The sequence below is a fragment of the Squalius cephalus genome (assembly GCF_949319135.1).
Source record: "Squalius cephalus genome assembly, chromosome: 22".
NCBI lineage: Eukaryota > Metazoa > Chordata > Actinopteri > Cypriniformes > Leuciscidae > Squalius > Squalius cephalus.
The window spans coordinates 27113831-27131663 of record NC_137143.1 but is presented as its reverse complement, the minus strand read 5'-3'; the positions used below and the strand labels follow the sequence as shown (position 1 = coordinate 27131663).

At 37.4% G+C, this 17833-nt stretch overlaps 1 protein-coding gene across 2 annotated transcripts in view; it reads right to left on the bottom strand.

Annotated features, from left to right (window-relative positions):
- slc38a3a (solute carrier family 38 member 3a) overlaps positions 1–16636 on the bottom strand; it is a 48986-nt gene extending 32350 nt beyond the window's left edge. The window contains exon 1 of one of the 2 annotated variants that reach the window (XM_079856836.1): positions 16431–16636. The gene's annotated coding sequence lies outside the window, so the exon portion shown is untranslated. The remainder of the gene's footprint in view (positions 1–16430) is intronic. The other variant, XM_079856837.1, reaches the window with a different exon arrangement.
- Positions 16637–17833: the final 1197 nt, after the last annotated feature.

Genomic DNA, 17833 nt, shown 5'->3' with positions numbered 1-17833 from the left:
ATGTCTGCATGACATCAAGCAGTCACATGCTAAAGAGCATGAATTTGTTGCGACATGATTGGTGTTGTCAGGAGCTGATTTAGCACGGTGTCTGTGAAAAGCACTTATTAGAAGTGCTGCAACGACACATCAATGTTCATTAAAAACAGCCTACGAATGTGTTTAAAGTGTCCATAAATTACTGCTATTAAGACTGATTCATCCCTCTCTGTCACGGGATTCAACACCAACAAAAACGTGAGTGCAAGAGGAAGAAATCGACTAAGAATGGATTACAGCAAATGGTGGAGAAAGAGGTTAAAAATAGTGGTTGCTAGGCCATTTCTAGGTGGTTGCTAGGGTGTTCTGGAAGGTCGCTATGTGGCTGCTTACTAGTCTATGTCAAAAGAGCACACCCATGACTTTAATGGTTTTGAAAGATGTCTCTTTCTGAAGTCTGCATTTATTGGATAAAAATTATAGTAAAAGCAATAATATTTGAATGGTAGTCGAGGTCTCTAGGATTTTAACACCACTATTACAAATTGTTTGATTAGTAAAGTAAGTTTTGCACCTAAGTTTAATACTAATAACACATAAATGCAGTACATCTGTCTTGGGTACATTAGGACAGTGTTTAATGTGAGCACCACATGATTTTCTAGGGTGAAACAGGCTTAAACTTACCCAAGCAACGTGAGCATAATCATCTCTCTGTCAAAAAACCACAGAATCTTATTTACAAAAATTAAATGAAAGATAAAATTAGATGAGGTGAGAAAAATGTAAAAGAAAGCCAGATGCAGACAGAGAAATCTCGCACCCCCACAACACAGCTGATGCAACTCCACAGCATCAGTGACGTGGGCAAAGCTATATCGGGACGTCACTCGTTCCAGGGGTTTACACACAGCACTGGAATTTTTGCCCTCAGCTTTCAGATGTGAGTGAGCTGTATACGTGGTTTGGTGTTCTGCTCTTTTAAATGATCCCTGCTGTCAGATTACTTACAGACATACCAGCTCTGTATACCTGGCACACACTCACACACCTCTGCTATTCACTTCATTAAACCTGCACTGTAATATCCAGGCTAATTGCTCAGTCAAAAGCCCCAGGTCTTTAATTAACCAATGAAGGATTTGGAACTGCTGTGAACAACCCTCTGTCCGGCCTACCATCTGGATTATAATCTCAGATTATGTAGGATATTCCGTCAAATTCATCATATTCCAAGAAAAATGATTCAGGTTATTAATAAAGCAACATTATGGGAGATTTGTCTTTAGCTTTATATATTTGAGAAATTGAAGGCACTCTTCCCTTGCAGAACGCCATTAAAAACACAAAGTATATTCTCCCCAAAAAAAAGCATTTGATAAATTATATGGAAAAAACACTATTAGAAATATATAAAACACATATAAATATATGTGTATAACACACGTGTGTGTGTGTGTGTGTGTGTGTGTGTGATTATGTAAATTATGTACAATTATGTCATCATTTACTCATCATCATGTCATTTTAAACCCAAATGATTTTCTTCAGCGAGAAAACACAAAAGAAGTAATATTTTAAGAATCCCCGAGCACACGTTTTCCACACCTTGATGCTCCATATGCTCGTAAAAAAGTAAATTAGAGTTGTGCTGAAAGGGAACATAATAAACAATTTTTTAACTTTTAGGTGCTCATTTTTGGAGCTTGACAGTCTCAATTCATTTTCATTCTATTAAAAACCGCAGCAAACATCCTGCCTAATTCCACTGAAGAAAATATTATACAGGTTTGGGATCAACGACATAAGAGTGAGTAAATGATGACAGAATGTTTATTTCGAGTGAATTATCTCTGTAGGTTGGTATAATCACAACTTCCCTCCACAAGAGAAATGGTGGAGATTAAACAGACTAAGAGATTGACAATGACAATTCTCTCCCACTTTAGATGAGCAGCTAATACAGCAATGTTTTCATTGAGTCATATGCCACAATCCAACACTTATTCACACAAGTGCAGAATCTGTTGGATTTTTCAAAGCCGTCACACATGGGCTAAACTGGATTAAAACTGGATCACATGCCCGCCTGACTGCAGGATAAACACCAGACTCTACATTTGCGGTCAAAAATAGCACAGAACATTCACAATCAGTCATGTGACAAGCAGAGATGTATAGCGCTAGCATCAAACTGTGCATCCTGTGATGTAAAGAGCAGACGTTCTGTCAAGGTTGCTTTTGAAGTGGATGGATAACAGTCAACTGTGCAAGGACCGGATACATAAACAAGACATAAACAAGTGTGTCAAGGCTGAAAATATATTTTCTGACTGCCATGATAAAAACACCTTGTTTTCCAATGCAAAATTCTGAACATGATCCCCACTGTAAGAAATCAGACTGTGAGCTGCATTTACATGAGGGATTGAAATGGTGGCTAGCAGACAAAAACAATCTCTAGGGTTAATTTTGATCATGGCTTGTCTTGAAAAGAAAAGAAAAAAATGAAGACTGTGTGTAGAGCAAGTGGTGGTTTGTTGTCTCACTGGTTGCATCAAAAGGTTGTGCGCAACTATTGTTTCTTCTGAATTTCATCGGAGGTAAAAAGGTTGATCGTTGCGGTCATTAATCAGCTGTCGGTGAACGTAAAACTAACGATCAAAGACTTCAGATTTTTGCCTAGAATTCAAGGAATCTTTTAGGATTCTCAACATTTGTCTCAAATGGCCAAATTGTGGCCAAAATCGTACAGTGTGAACCCGGTTTACGTTGGGTCTTGTAAAGAATATACCCAAGTGTGAACATCTAAGTTTTCTAGTCTTTCCCAAATCGTACAACACTAAAAGGATGGTTCGCACAAAGCACTTCCCAACAAAATCAGCCCAATCATTCAAGAATGATTTATTCCTTCTATAGCTATTCAAAACATTTGAAAACAAAATTTTGCAATGTCAGTTTTTCTCTTGGCCAGCCCTCACAAAGAGTCTACAAGTGAACATCAATCTGAACAGTATGATACTGGATGTGAAACTGCATCACAAATCAAAAACATCAAAGTGAAACATCAGAGTGAACTGGTGCTGTTGCTCAAGTGTCCTTTGTCATCACTTTTTCATCATTCTAAAGATTATCACAATCTAGTGCTTGTCTTCATCTGTACTGCACTTCCCTCCTCTTTTCCCCCTCCATCTAGAGAGGATTTGTGATTAGTGAGATCTGTGTGACAGAGATTAATACCAAACACACCAATTTAAATGTCAAATGTCAACCCTTAACTTTTCTCCTAAATTACATGAATATATACACACTACATATCAAAAGTTTGGGGTGTTTTGAAAGGAGTCTCTTATTCTCACCAAGGCTGCATTTATCTGATCAAAAATACAGTAAAAACGGTAATATTGTGAAATATCATTACAATTTAAAATAAATGTTTTCTATGTTAATATATTTTCAAATGTAATTGACTCCTGTGATGGCAAAGCTGACTTTTCAGCATCATTACTCCAGTGTCAGTCTTCAGTGTCACATGATCCTTCAGAAATCATTCTAATATGCTGATTTTGGTGAAACAATTCTTCTTATATCAATGTCTTAATATTTTTACGGAAAATATTTTTCAATGTTCTTTGATGAATCGAAAGTTCAAAAGAACAGCATTTTTAAATAGAAATAAAAAACAGCACTAAATCCAAAATTTGTGGGTAGTGTTAAATAAAAAAAAAATAGTATGGGCCATACTATTATTAAATGATGCAAATGAAGAAAAAAATGCAGGCAGGTGCATCTCGTATGGGAGAGGACGATCGTCATATGGAGGTACGTCACATGCTTCGAGAGCAGCTTCCTAAAAGGGAGATTTAGCAAATCTCTTTCATCCAGGCAAATTCTCTCACTCTCATCTCAAAAAGAGGCTTCAGGCTCAGAATGAAGCTGTCAGATCCTGATGAAGAGTTGTTGTTTTTTTCTCATCTGCCACAGTGGAGGGGTTTGGAGACGTCACAGGCATCAGGCATTGCCCATCATATATGATGAGCTTTGCCTGGCCTCTTTGTCCCTCCCCTACTCTCCTTCACTCCCTCTTTCCACCCCCAACGCTTTCTGTGTCTCTTTCCCCGGAGGCAGCGTGGAGAGTGACTCATTGCAAATGTGATTTATTTATAGGCCTGTGCTCCACATCCTGTCGGGGCTGCTCAGGTTCCCACACTGAGATCGCCACAGGTAGTGGAGTTAACATCACACGTGCACAAACCAAGCACAGGTAAAGCACAGATCAGTGTAGACCTAAAATGGCTTGATCCACATTGAATATAGGGCTCACATTGACATGCCATGGAAACAAGATGTAGTAGTAAATCAAATCATCTGTTTAAATTATGTGATATATGTTCCATTACAGTGATTATGCTCCTTTATTCATATTATCATTAAACCACAGCACATCTGTGTCAGTGAAAAGATAGAAATTAAAAGGTCAAATCTCTATTTTTTTAATGATATCAAAAAACTTTTTTAAAAGTCTTCATTTGTTTATATTTTTATATTCCTCTTATAGTTTATTTTGATAGCATATGAATAAAGTTTACAGTCTGTTAATTATGAGGTTTAAATTCAGTTGGGATACTGCCTTTTAAAGGTGCCATTGCATGGATTATTTTATTATTTTAGAATGTTTCCTGGGGTGCCCTTATAATGTTAGTATGTTTTTTAGATCAAAATTTGTTATAATTTAGAAATAAAAGGCATTTTTTCTAGCCTGATTTTAGCCTCTGATTTGAACACTCTGTTTGAAGGGGCGTGTCTGTGTGAGACTTCAGTGTAAACGCCCACTGCTGTGATTGGCTGCTGTGAGACTTCAGTGTAAGCCTGTTGATTACGTGAATGAAGATCGTATCATTGCAATGCAGTTTCTGCACTCTCACTAAAGATTTCACCAATGCAAACATGATGTACGTACAATAAGAGCTTCGTTGTGCAGTGTAACAGCGTCATTGATTTCATAACGAGTTTTGGCAAGTGTCCAGATAAACTCGCGCTGTGTGATTGACAGCTTGGGCGACTGTAAAGGGACTCTTCTTTGATCGCTATCTGTATATTAATCACAGTTTAAGTAAGATTATTTTCATCCTACCAAGAGAAACGACGTGAAATTGATCGTTTAGTCACTGGCTTGATTTACTGATGCATAAACAGTATTGAACGACTTTGAGAGAAAGATTATCTGTCTGAACTTGAACAATTACACATCAGAAATTCACATAACCCACTGGTTCTTCAGAGGCTCGGATGAAAGAACTAAAAAAATACCTTTGTGTTCATTTGTACATCCAAACACTGAGTAACTGCCATGCTTCGCTCGTTTGCAAGCCATGATGTCTCTCGAAGAAAAACGATTCGGACGATGATTCGGCTGCGCAGTTCCGCCTGCCATTGAACATGGGCTGGCATATGCAAATTTTTGGAGGCGTACATATTAATGATCCTGACTGTTGCGTCACAGTCGGTGTTATGTGGAGATTCGCCTATTTTTCAGGGGTGTTTTTCGAAAACGAGATTTAAATAAGAAGGAGAAAACAATGGTGTTTGAGACTCACTGTATGTCATGTCCATGTACTGAACTTGTTATTTAACTATGCCAAGATAAATTCAATTTCAAATTCTAGGGCACCTTTAAAGGGTAACTTAGAATGGAAATGCCTCTGTTTAGTTTGACCGTATTTTCGTTTTAGGTTAAAATGCCTTGTGAATGGGAGTGAATGGGGCACTTTTATGATAGCATCAAAATCACTATTTTTAAAACACTAAGGAGGCTCGATACAACATGAAACTTTGCTAAAAGTATCACCAGGGGCTCTACACATGAACTCCAGCACTGAGAACATTGTTTGTGTACACAGAGTTTACTAAAAAGAACGATTTTGAACAAATTGATATTCTAAAACAGAATTAAGAAAAATACTGTGAAATTGTCCCACTATAGCTCTTTGTCTTCAGTAGCCAATCATCTCTTGTTTCACACTTTTCTTATCCATTAATAGTTACTAAATGTGTCAATCCTGAGATACAGTGTGAATGCAAGTTTTGGATGAAAACGTTGTGTGAAGAAACAAACATTATCCAGCGAGAAAGGACAGATTAAAAAGTGTGACTAGCATGAGAGATCTCATTACTTTACTAAGCTGTAAATAAATAAATAAATAAATAAATGCCACAAAAGAAAGAAAAAGTGATGAGCTGGCAAGCTGTCACATTAATCCTGATTGTATAAGATGATGGCATGAAGACACAAACACAGTGATTAGATGCTACTGCCTGACTGCACTGAAGCTGATAAATCACTGAAAAAAAAAGAAAGAAGAAAAAACAGTTGGAAAAGAAATCGAGAATCATTCACATGTTGCATTATGGGTAGCTGACCCTAACATGATAAGATCTGGATAGTGCATAAAGTGGACTATAAGAATTTAAAAAATAAGAATTTCATATATATGAAAATAAATAATAAGTTTGCTGAGGGAGGTGATATTACTAAGCTAGTTATAAAAAACTAAAAAAATATTTAAAAATATATTTTTTTAAATAACAGTAGGCAACAAGTTCTTAAAAAGGTGATGTCAGCCCAAACCGTGTTTGTACCATTTTCTAAAAAATGTTAATAAATGAAAAACATGTGTAGAAACATTTGGTGTAACCAAGAAGAACCAAAAAAAAAAAAACCTTCCTTTCACATTTATTACACATGTGTAACACGGAGTCAGAGACATTCGAATCCATCTGCAAGGCTTTATTAAGAATCGTCAACAGGCAGGAATAATCACCAGAAAACAGGACCAACGTAGGTAATCCGGGACACAGTTCAATAGACAGGCAATGGTCGCAATGGCAGGTAGCAGGAATCGTCAACGGGGTACACAGTCCAGAGTCATACACAGAAAATCCAACACAGAGATAAACGCTCAGAATTACGACCATAGGGAACGATAAGACTTCGCAATGAACAAGAGAAAGTCTGTGCCTTATAAAGGCAATAACTAATTGGATGATGAGCCACAGCTGAGACGGAAAAGTACTGGGTCCGTGTGAGAAAAGAGTCCGGGCGGAACTAATATTCGGGTGATGGTTCCCGCTGTGTTCGGTCGGAAAGGGCCACAGAGGCGCTATTAGTGACAACATGTGTACCTAAGGGTGGTCGACATGATCATATCACATTTTTTTTCAGACAGGATCACGATCCACGATTTTATCACAATTCTTTTCATGTTGGCTTTTAAGACTGTTTTGCAAGTTACTAATTTCACTACTTAAAAATGTTTACAAAGTTACAAACAGGGCCGGAGTGGGGCCACTTTTCAGCCCGGGAGTTTCAGGCCCAAGACCGGCCCACTTTTTCCATGGTGGAATTCCAAATTAGCACTTTTTTAAAATTGGATAAATGAAGCAACAGTTCAGCTCGTACTATTGTGTAGTTAGTATTAATACCATGGGTTAACAAATAATGTAAAGGTTAAATAATAATTCACTTAGACTTTACAAGAAGCATAAGAAGCAACTGCAACTTTTTCACACAATTCTGACGTTATATTTCGCAATTCTGACTTTATATTTCGCAATTCTGACTTTATAACACGCAATTGCTACTTTATATCACACAATTCTGACTTTATATCTTGCAGTTCTGACTTTATAAGCAATTGCGACTTTATTTCACACAATTCTGACTTTATAATTTGCAATTCTGACTTTATAACACGTTTTATGATTTTATATCACACAATTCTGACTCTATATCTGGCAGTTCTGACTTTATAAGCAATTGCGACTTTATATCACACAATTCTGACTTTATATTTCGCAATTCTGACTTTATAACACGTTTTATGACTTTATATCACACAATTCTGACTCTATATCTGCAGTTCTGACTTTATAAGCAATTGCGACTTTATTTCAGGCAGTTCTGATTTTATATCTTGCAATTCTGACTTTATAAGAAGCAATTGCGACTTTATATCACGCAATTCTGACTCTATATCTCACAATTCTTTATAACACGCAATTGCAACTTTATTTCAGGCAATTCTGACTTTATATCTCACAATTCTGACTTTTTAACACGCAATTGCGACTTTATTTCAGGCAATTCTGACTTTAAATCTCGCAATTCTGAGAAAAAAAGTCAGAATTGCGAGATGTAAACTCGAGATAAAAAGTCGCAATTATCTTTTAAAATGTTTTATTCTGTGGCGGAAACAAAGCTGCATACCTCCTGGCCTCTTCCTCCCATCCATCCTCCCTGACGCGTACCGTTACGGCCGGCCCAGCTATCAGTAGGCGCCGGCGGAGCCGCGGTAGCCTCCCTGAGAAAACGTTTTGAAAAGACGGGCTATGGACCCAACCATTTCTATAGGAGGGGAGGGGAGAACTCCCTCACATGGTACAACCCATGCTGAGTTGCGCGCTGTGGTGGCAGAATGCGGAGCGTGTGTATCCTAATGTAACTAATGTGACATTGAAATGTAAAAAAAAAAAAAAAAAAAAAAAAAAAAAAATCCTCGCCCGGCCCAAAAGTGAAGCGGCCCACCGGGAATACTCCCGATTCTCCCGATTACCCACTCCGGGCCTGGTTACAAAGAATGTCAGGTTATTAATCATTATTTAAAAATAAAAAAAAATTAAAAATATGATTTCCATTGCATTAAAAAATAATATATATAAAAAAAAAAACCAAGAGGCACCTGTAACCATATTAGCTATAAGAATTGAGAGAGTAATAGCATGTAAAAGTACTCACTCTGAGCCCCATATCTAGAACAATCAAGTTCTAGAGTAATTATATCCTGCTCACTGAAAAAATGCTACAGTACATCTTCAATAAGAATGTACCTTACTCTACTTGAGTTCTCTTGGTTCAGTGACCGTATTTGTTTTCACTCTCTCCACACAACTGCCATTTCCGGTGTGTAGGGGCATGTTTCTCTGTTAGGAAGTTATTGTGTGATTCAGAGCGTAGTGGAGAACACTGAGGCAGTGTTGGATCGGTCAGGCGCTCAGCAGATGAGGGAAGCCTCCACATGTTGGCATGTCATCTGCAACAATAGAAGAGCATAACAGTGGTCCAAATAGGGCATATCGTTTCAGGTCGGCCCATCAAAAGCCATTCTGTGCCAGTGTCCACACACCAGTCCTAAACAAAGGGACACCCTCTCCTGTCTTCCCCGATGTTCTTCTCCTGAGTCACGTGGTGAGAGCAGAACATCGTGAGGGGATGTCACCGTGACCAGATGGCAAATCTATATACTGCTGCTGACACCTCTGATGAACCCGGGCAACCAATCAGAAGCCAAAGTTCAGGTAAAGACATCAAGAGACCCCTAATCACTTTCAAGCTCTTAAGACAAAGGATACTAGGCATTCATTTCCTCTTTAACAATAACACTATTGGCTGAGTAGAGAGAGATAATGTTTCATTGACTTGTTGCATTCTTGGCGAGAATTAACGGTATTGTAATTGGAGTCACATTCAGTCAAATCCTTTATCAAATCAGTGAATTAAAAGCATGCATTTTCAATGGCTACGTTTACATGCAACCAAATAATCCGTTAGTAATCCGATTGAGCCTTCATGTAAACGAAATTTCAATCGGATTGAAAGGGGTGGTTTATTCCTTTTCTAATCCGATCGAGAGAACATGTAAACATTGATCGTATTGAAAACCGAAACTGCACATCTGCAATGATCTGTTGCAATGAATGAGTGTCCCGTCATTCTAAAATTCGTCAACGTCCCACCAGTCCTTGTTTCGGATTCTCATCCACAGACAACGCTTTCAGGCACGGGAAGGGGCATTTTTACTGCGTGATAAGCAGCACAGCACTGCTTATCACGCAGCACTGCTATTTAAGCAGCTTAAATATAAGCAGCACAGCACAACGGTTCATATGCTCATTGTCTCCAAATTATGACCAGAAATGGATAAATATTAAAGGTCCTGTTCTTCGTGATCCCATTTTTCAAACTTTAGTCAGTGTGTAATGTTGCTGTTAGAGCATAAATAATACCTGTAAAATTATAAAGCTCAAAGTTCAATGCCAAAGCAAGACATTTTATTTAACAGAAGTCCCCTTTCAAAGCCTACAGCGAACGGCCGGTTTGGACTACATCCCTCTACTTCCTGCTTTAATGACGTCACTAGAACGTTTTTTTGACTAACCTCCGCCCACAGGAATACACAAAAAAGGGGGCGTGGTCTTGTTGCGCTCCCATGGAGAAGAGGAAGAGTTGCGTTTGTAGAGTGTGTTTCAAAAGAACTATACACAACAAAAAATGATTTAATTAGGAGGTGTTACAGTACTTTTTGTATTTCTTTGCAGCAGATGTTTTCAACCTCCGTTGGCATTTTGTCACAGTTACCACATGTACACCTATAAAACATATTACTAATCAAAACTCGTGCTCACGTGTAACTAAGGTAGGAATAAACAATGCACTTATTTTAAAAATTCAACAACACCATTGTTAATTCGACAGACGGACAAAGCCATATACCACAAGCTTTTATAACAGTTTGTAACATTTAACATTACAATTTAACCAATTCAAGGTAACAGCCAAACGTAAAAGTATGACAACTACTAAATAAACAGCTTACCATTGTGAAACATCCTGCAAAAGTCGTGCTTGAACAGGTTCTAATCGATCCTCTTCATCTATGTTCTCCGGGTCTGATTCCGGCTCAAATTAATAAGGTAATATTAAAGACATGTTTACAATAACACTGAGCGCATGCATCTCCACGTTATGGTAAGAGGCGTGACCTTTCCGGGCAACGTGCGCTAAGCTGCTGTCGAATCACAACACAGGAACCGCTGGCACAATCAGAACTCGTTACGTATTTCTGAAGGAGGGACTTCATAGAACAAGGAAGTCATCAGCCCGTTCTTAGGACAGTGAAAAGAGCGGTATACAGATAAGTAAATTGTGTGAAAAATACTGTGTTTTTTTACACGCGAAACATGAACACATGTTATATTGCACACTGTAAACACAATCAAAGCTTCAAAAACACAGGAAAAATGGGACCTTTAAGTCTGCTGTTTAAAACAAATAAAGAACCAAGGTAGGAGAATAGTTATTATGCGCAAACAGCAGGAAACTCTGTATATTCGTACAGTGTGCGCATGTCTGGTACCCTGTGACCTAGTTTTGCTGTGTTCTAGTTCATTATTCCCACCTGTTGTCTTGTTAATTATCCCATTAGTCCCAGTGTTTAAATACCCTTAGGGGCTGTTTACACGACACCGTTTTCAATTAAAAATGTAACAACTTTTTATGCGTTTTAGCCGTTTGTTTACACGATAACGGCGTTTTGGGTGTCTGAAAATGCAAAGTTTTGAAAACGGGTTTCAAAGTGCAAGTTTTTGAAAACGGTCTCTGTGTAAACAACAAAAACACAAATATCTGAAGATGATGACGTCATTTACATGCGTATTACGTGTTCAGTCTATATGTTTCATCGCCATCTAATGGCCTGGCAGCAGAATACAGCGTTTTTAGTCGTTTTCGCGGATCCGTGTGAATGGGGAACTCAAAGGAAACACTTCTCCGTTTTAAGCATATCGTTGACGCGTAAACGTACCATTAGTTTCCTTCTGGCTGTCGGTCTACATATGTTCATTGATGTTTGGTTGCTCTCTACATGTTTCCTGTGAAAATTTCCATTAAAGTGTGTTCCTTTATATTCCTTCGTCTTGCGAGTCATTGCTACAACCGAGCACGTTACAATATCTCCCAATAATGTCTTAGTAAGATGATATTTTAATGCTTTTTTGGTTAAAGCTTTTTATTGTGGGAGCAAAACATTTGATATTCAATGCAAAGATGACTAAGAGATGTACAAATAAATGTTCCTAAAAAGCCTGATGTATCATAATACTCACATTTTAACATGATCTTTCTTTTAAAAAAAATATGTATAATTAAGAAAACCTAAGTGGCCTCAGTCCAGTAAGTGTCTGTTAATCTTGAAATATTACTAACAATGTAAAAGATATTCTTACATTTACTTAATACAAATCAGTAAAAATTTCACAGCAAAAAGACATGTGTACAAGACCTGAAGTTGGATGTTTTTAAAATTATAGTAAAAGGCTTTTTACTTGCTAAAATAGTATAAACTGTCAATCAGACGTCAGAAGGAATGTAGTAGATTGTGTACAACATGGTTTTTCAGCAAAGTTTTGATCATGCTGATCATTTAGAGACCTTAGATTTTTGCGTATCAAATATGATAAAGTAAACTTTATAGGGTTGAAGGGATAGTTTACGAAAAATGAAATTTCTGTCATTTATACTTTTTTTAATTTATATTTTCCTTTCGGTGTATTGTATGACACATTTTCACACAAACATCCTCATTCTATCGTTTAAATGCTGCGAAGTCTGACAGAAACAGTGTAGGCCTATAACACGACATTTGACATCACGCTGCTGTTCTCTTATCAATCTCTGTATGATATTTACAGTACATAACTCTGAACTTGTACTTAGATTTATTACACAATTTTAAGTAATTCATATTGACAAACAGCACGCTGTTTTCTGCGCTGCGCACACATATAGTGTGCAAATACTGAATTGAGTTCTTTTTCACGTCTTCTTGCACTTGAACGGACAAATACACAGAAAATTGTGAACGTGAACAGTTGAAAAAGAAAACACGTGTAACAGTACATAGGCTTTATGCCGAACGTCACATGAACAAACAGGAAAACAGGTCTCATTGCATCTGCTTGTCAGACAAAGTTTTAAAGGCCGTATGAACTGCTGGCGATATCTATGGACTTTGCAAAATGTTTTGCAAAAAGACACAGAATAAATAGTTTGATATCTAAATGTTTGACTTTTTTTTTTTTTTTTACCTTATTGTAATCGAAACTTCAATCGATAAGAATCAGATTCAGAATCGCTAAAATTCAAACGATACCCATCCCTAGTGGTCGAAAGCATTACTACACATGCAACTTGATGCCAAAACTATCCATAGCCGCTATTTTGAACATGGCCAGACGATTCAAATTCAATAGATCAAAAATGGCATTGGAACTATAGGTTTCCTGTGAAATATGAATCATGTACTCAGTATCAATGCATTAACAACCAGTAATCCAGCTAATGAGATTGGCTAGACTCCAAAAACTGCTGCTGGATGACAATGATGCTCTGCCAACACTAAAGTGTCGATACTGATCTACAAGCAAACCTCAATGGCCAGTTTGCAAGCAATGCTGAAACACAACTGCCAAAGATGGAGATGAAACATAAAATTGGACAAATTACATGCACAATATGACACAGACACGACCTTTTCCAACACATTTAATCAGATTCATGCAAACTGGACCATTACACAAAATACACCAGTAAGACATCTTAGGGAGTGCACACATTTTGTTATTTTATTTTATTTTAATTTTGTTTAAATGTGTAACTGTGTGTTTTTGTGTATCAAACTTATATTTGTCTGTTTTTGTCTGGAATCTACTACAGTACTTAATCCATAAACTGTGTAAATCAGAGTCAAGGGCTGTTGTTAAAACTTACCCCATGCACGCACATTTTAAATTGTGTGCATGGATTTAGTGGTATTTAAGAATTTACTTGTTCAAAATAATTGTTATGCCATCCACCAAACATTTTAATTCAAAATATTAAACATATAGAAGATATTTTAAAAGTGGATCAATCATTTTACAAATGAAGAGTTTTACAACTTCTGCTACTTCAGGATGGTGTTGGTCAGTGGTCAAGTATGATAGTGATGTCACCGTGTAGCACATATCTAATTGGTTAAACAGGTTGTGTTACAACTCACCACGTGTCACTCCCCGCCCGGTCTTCCCTACTCAATAATTTACAACCACTAATTAAAAAACAAAACATAAATATCCATAAGTGGGGCTTCATACAATAGACGCCTTATACTGTGGAGTAATGGAGGTCCTTTCTGTGTTTTCATCCCACTTCAAGCACACAATTGACCCTACTGAGAGCTGTCACATCAACACACACAATCTGCTTGGGATGTGAAGTGCTTTCAACAGAACCAGTGATAGCGGACCAGCTGCGCTGTATCTGTGATAAATACCGTCCTCTATTTTTCTTTGGCTTGTGTTATTCAATCCAGCAATTACAGGAACAGCGCACATGCATCCATTTTTAACACACATAAAGAGTTCTGTAAGTTTCAAATAAATGATCGGCCCAAAATTATGTCTATCAATAAATGAAAAAAAGAACAAAGTCACCTTGAGTCATGAAGCTATGCTTCTTTACAGATTCAAACTCTCTTGCAGCACAGTGTAATTCACATTTCATGCATATTAAGAAAATATTTCATGTTTGCTTTCATTTATGAGGAATTAAAAAATGATATCCCAAACAGACAAACATCAGACTAATCTACTAAAGCTAACATAGTTCAGATCGGGCCACCCATCCTGTGTGACTGAACATCACACTGAAATCGAATTCTGAATCAAATAAAAAATAGCCATGACCCCAAAATGCCTTAGGATAAGAATAAATAACCTTTGTTGAGGCATTCTCTATTGAACCACCTTTTAAACAACTCTAAACTTAATTATTTTGTCAAATGTCCTAAGGGCATGTCCCAATGAGATTTCAGTGAATTTCAAAGGGCATAAAATAATAATAAGAGTAATATCAATGCGCACATTTCATGTATTCACCTGTTATCTTGACCTGTGAAATGCCACTTCAGATAACATGTTGAAGGAGAACAAGCCTGAGACATCTAAGAGGATGTACGGTTAAAAGTGAGAGGATTAGAAAGAAATCAATTCTTTTGAAGTCAAGATGTGATTATTATGCTCTGTCTAACAGCCCCTGTGTATCGGATAAAAAGAAAGGAAGAGAAAGAGAGACAGGGAAATCGTGTTTTCACTCTTCCTCACCTAATCACTGGTTAGAGCACAGCACCTTCTGTGCTTTACTCTGCCACCTCAACCACCTGACGTGCTCTATAGAGTGAACTCATGATACTGAATATCTCAGCTTCACCTAGGTCAGTTCTGCTGGGTCTCATCTGTTACCCAGACGCTCTGGGCTGATGCTTCACTAAGGCACAGGTGCACACAGGAACACAAGTGCAGTCATATCCCGATAACCCTACTGAAGCCATAACATTTAAGTCTAAACATGAAGCCTAAAAAAAACCTGATGAAAGGCAAGTTATAAACACAAAGCAACTTAGAAAGGTAATCTTTGTGTCCACAAAAAGCATTTATACTATCTTCTAAAAAATATATATATATATCTGTATATATTTATTTATTAACTTGTGTAAAAAAAAAAAAAAAAAAAGTGGTGTAAAGTAAGAAATTTCCTTGCACCTTGACTAATAACATAATATAATATAATTAAACATAATATTTTAAGTCAGGAAGATCAGTTTTTTATTTGAGCTGAAAAAAAGTGTATTTTCATAAAAATGGCAAAAAAAAAAAGTCTGCTTTTTAACAATCTACTGTCCTTGACACGTAAATATGTATGTGTATAGGAGAAATCATCATCCTCATTTCTATTATTACACATTTTAAATGTTACTTTAAAACGATACCACCATGAATAGATGCTTTATGTTATTGCATGTGGCCAATGCAAGCTATTTCACTGTTCTTCAGGGTTATGGTCTTAGTTTTCCTTCAGTTGTTTTTGGTGTTACACAAGTTTATTTTTCTGTTGGTTCTATATATTTTAGATCATTTATATTAAAGATTTTACCAAAGAAACAAAAAAAATTGCCTAAAAAAATATCATATAATATTTAATGAGACTTTTTCTTTCTTTCTTTCTTTCATACAACAAGCAAACAGTTACACCTTGACATCATAATTTGCCATAGGCTATGTCTCAAACCGTAGTGGGCTTCCTAACTAAACAACATTTTTTTTGGTTACTCGGGCGCGTGCAGAGTGGGCTTCACAGACGCCTTCCTCTTTAAGCACTCGCTAAGTTCACCTAATTATGATTCAGTTTTGACATCTGCACGCGCACATAGGATGCCAAAAATGCTGTCTTGGTGGGAACCGCACCAGAATTTGAGACAGCCATTACCAAACAGGAAAGTTTCTTCTGTTTCTAGGCGACATAAAGTATTCACACACTGATATTCAAATAACCCACACAAAGAATTAACGGACGTATGACAAATTATTATATTTAGAAAAACATCAAGGTGTTCATCGGTCAATAGTTTTACATATATCCAGTGAGGAATAGTAATGTCATTGTTAAAAGACTACGACTAAAATGTGGGTCACAACGGACAAAAAAATATGGAAAACGACACCATGTGTCGTGTCTATGAGAGATGTAACGTTATTGTATGATGAACAATAATCACAATATTACAAACGTTCAGTCTTACCGGACAGATTTTCTGTGATGGCAGATTATTGAGAAATGTCCTTCAGATGAAGCTCTCCCCGTAGGTTAACGTTACCTCAGATAAAACATACAACACCACAAAACTTGAGGACGGGGATGGGAGGACCGTCCGTTATGAATTACTGCCGTTATTCTCATTGACTTGGAGCCCGTGAGTCGGTTTTGACGGGGTTTTAAAGTGGGCTGTAACGACTCTTCAGTTCCCCGCCTCCGATTGTCTAGACCCAGCCGCGACCAATCAAATCACTCCATTGAATTTTCGTCACACACTGGACGCAACGCTGTCGTTCTAATCAAAGTAGCCGAGTAGCCTGTAGGCGCGTGCGCTGAATATTGGGTCCGTACTCCGTTCACATCTTTTTTTACAGTCTATGGTTCAGATTGTGGGGCGCCGCTCACATTTGATTGGTCGACTAGGTATAATGGAGGGGAAACGTCATAATTCAATAATACGTTGTGTATGATATTTACGACTTATCGCTTGCTGTGCTGCTGATGGAGTGTTGATGGACGCAAGAAAAGAGACATGATCCGTTTATCATCATGCTAATGCTGCAGCTGAATTCTATCTATCTATCTATAACATGGTTGAAAGATTGTAGAAAAGAAAAACTGCACCTGTTTCGCTGCATATGCCACGTTTTATTAAATATCATTAAAATACATAAATATGATCATTATACGTTTGCTAGAATATCTCTGTTTTGGCAAAACTTCACTGTATTTTCAGTTATAAATGGGATTAACATTATGTTAGGCCAACATAATTTTAATAATTTCATATCAACGTTCATACTCTCTATATAATCTGAAAAAATCTCTGAATGTGTTTGCCACAAAATTCGTCCTGCAATGAGTTGGATGAGATGTACAGAAAATGCCTCTTTCTTTTTTGTTGTTGTTTTTATAAATCTGGCTCGAATTTTCTATTGCCAAGAGCATTCTGTTTATTAGGAAAAACTGTGCTTAATTTGGATTGAGATACAGATCATTATGGGATCCATTAAGCCTGCAAGCTATTGGAGAGGTAAGCAGCACCTAACTCTGCATGTTTGCATGTTTTAGAGGGACTATAGAAGGGGCAACAGCATGCGTGCAATGTATGGCCCGATACATAAAGGAAATAGACTCAAGCCATACATCCGGCATGTGGCCGCATAGCAAGGATATACAATAACGACAAATCCCCAACAATTCGATGACTTCAAAGACCGGTTTAATATTGAGTGTGGATGTCACACAGTGCTGTGGCTATGGGGAGCTGGATCTTAAAGGCAAAGGCATATCCCGACCACTGTGCCCTGCTGTACTGGTCCCAGGTGCGTCAGTACAGCTGCATGCAGATCACGCATGTAGCACAGCAGTGAGGATCTCCGGACAGCC